The following is a 2,650-nucleotide window of genomic DNA, read 5'->3' on the forward strand; positions in this document are numbered from 1 at the left end:
GCATTAAAAATGGAGTTTGTATATGAATATGTTTCCCTTGACAAAAACAAATCTTTAGATGAGTTGAATTTCTGTAAAAAGTAATGAAAAGTCTTTTGCTTCTCTGGATTCAGGAAGACAAGGCAGGATTTTTAAAAGAGGGATTGTGTTCCCTTCAGATTGTTATTCTAAATCTGACTTGATGGCAGATCCAAAGTACATCATCTCCCAGATAAAGCTAACAGCTTGCCAGACTGCTCTGTTACAATTGAACTGTAAATGGCTCACATCAGCACATTCTGTCAAGTTTATATAAACCCCACTTTATGTAATATGATTATAGATCTTCTGAACACTGTTTTGTACCTGCAGCTCGCAGGATGAGCCTCTTGATATTCTCTATCAGACATGATGACCGTGAAAAGCAGCAAGGCTGATGTTGAGGACACAGGCGGAGGTGACTTGTGCCCAGTGCTTGTGGTTTCATTTTCCTAGCAGTCCATTTCCCCATGTAATTGTGTTCTTTCTACCTTTACCCCCAAGCCTTCCCTCCTTGATCCCTTCTTTATCACATCCAGAGATATTTTGGGCTGGCTTACTTTGACCCAAGGACCCGAGCACTCCATAGGAAGAGCAAGGGATTCATGTGGCCAGCACACCTTTCTACGCAATGCGAATTATCCAGAAAAGCTTCACTCCCCATTTCTCTTTGGTGATGTAATTCCCTCTGTCCAATATCAGGCTGACCTCATGGTATGAAGAGTTCCTAGAAGATTCAGTTCAAATCAACAAGCATTTATTGAGCCTCTGTTTTGTGTAAGCACTGAGTGAGGCACTGGGAATACCAAGACATATAATGCATGATCCCTACTTTTGCAGAGGTGACAGTCTAGTGGGAAGACAGAGAAAAACCAGTTTTTCAATGTAGTATAAGTAATGCTAAGATAAGACTCCTGGATTCAGGAAGGGTGCTTGGTCTAACCTGGGATCCAGGAAAGTTTCCTGGGAAGATGATGACTGATCTGAGTCTTGAAGATTAAGAAAAAATTGCATAGGTGAGAAGAGATGTCCACACAGAAAGTAAACCTGCCCTGGCTGGTTTCTCAGTGGTTAGAGCATCAGCCTATGTACCAAAGGGTCTTGGGTTCAATTCCCAGTCAAGGGCACATACCTCAATTGCAGGTTCCCCAGCCCCGGTTGGGGTGTGTAAGGGAGGCACCAGTCGATGTGTCTCTCTCACATTGATGTTTCTTTGTCTCTCTCAACCCCCTCGTCCCCCCTCTTCCACTCTCTTTAGGAATCAATGGGGAAAAAATATCCTTAGGTAATGGGGTAACGATTTTTTAAAAAGTGTAGCCTTAAAAATGTCACAGAGATATGAAATGGCATGGAGACATGGTCAGGAAACGCCCATCATTCAGAATTACTGAAGGGAAATGTTTGGGACATAGAATGTGGGAGATGAGACCTAGGAAGAAAGAGTCTCAGATTGGGAAGGATTTGGGTGTTGTACTATCAGCTTGGCCCTTATTCTATGGGCAATGCTGAGTCATTCATTTCTTGTTTTCTCTTGGATCCACATTCAATCCTTCAGCAAACCCTCTTGACAAGATATCCCAAATCTGACCACCATCACCAACCTAACCCAAGCTACCATGGATCAGGAATAGCTTTGCAATTACAGTGGGACTCAGTCTCCTTCCATTCTCTTCCGCTGAAGTCCCTAATGACATCCCCCAGTGAGTTCTCCAACTTCCCTTAGCTTTGTCACTGCTAGAATAAAACCCACACTCTTACCAAGGCCTAAAAGGCAAGGCCTTACTTGAATTGGCCCTTACCCTGCTCCTCACTTCACTTTCAACCCCCTCGCACACTGCATTCCAACCATACAGGCCTCCTGGATGTGTCTGGGACATGCTGGTATCTCCCTGACTCAGTAATCTTTCTGTCTGTAACATTTGTCTTTCCTTCTTGTCAATCTCTCTCATGACCAACTCTTTCCCCTCATTGCCCTTCTGCTGAGAAAGGGCCCTCCTGACTATCCTTCTAAAACTTACCCCCACCCACCTCCATCACTCTCTGCCTCTTTTTTTCTGATATATATATATATATATATATATATATATATATATATATATATATATATATATATAATTTGTACAGTTGTCTGCATATTGCTTGTCTTACCCACAGGAATGTAGACCTCAAGAAGGCAACATATATCTGTTCTTGTTTACTGTTGTATTCCCAGTAGAGCATTAAAACATTTTTTAAATCTAAATTTTATTTTTTAATTACAGTTTACATTCAATATTATTTTGTATTAGTTTCAGGTGTATAGCATAGTGGTTAGACAATCATATACTTTACAAAGTGTTTCCCTCTGATATTTCCAGTACCCACCTGGCACCATACATAGTTATTACAATATTCTTGACTATATTCCCTATGCTGTAATTTACATCTCTGTGACTATTCTGTAACTACCAATTAGTACTTCTTAATCTTCACCTTTTTCAACCAGCCACCAAACCTCCTCCCCTCTGACAACCATTAGCCTATTCTCTGTATCTATGAGTCGGTTTCTATTTTGTTTGTTCATTTATTTTGTTCTTTAGATTCCACATATAAGTGAAGTCATATGACATTTTTCTTTCTCTGACTGACTTAT

At 40.8% G+C, this 2,650-nt stretch overlaps 1 long non-coding RNA gene across 1 annotated transcript in view; it reads left to right on the forward strand.

Moving 5' to 3' along the window:
• Positions 1-413, forward strand: part of LOC111825559 — a 30,495-nt gene extending 30,082 nt beyond the window's left edge. Inside the window, exon 3 of the long non-coding RNA XR_002828750.1 lies at positions 352-413. This is a non-coding gene — a long non-coding RNA (uncharacterized LOC111825559). The remainder of the gene's footprint in view (positions 1-351) is intronic.
• Positions 414-2,650: the final 2,237 nt, after the last annotated feature.

The sequence above is a fragment of the Myotis lucifugus genome, unplaced genomic scaffold (assembly GCF_000147115.1).
Source record: "Myotis lucifugus unplaced genomic scaffold, Myoluc2.0 scaffold_32, whole genome shotgun sequence".
In the NCBI taxonomy this organism is placed as follows: Eukaryota; Metazoa; Chordata; class Mammalia; order Chiroptera; family Vespertilionidae; genus Myotis; species Myotis lucifugus.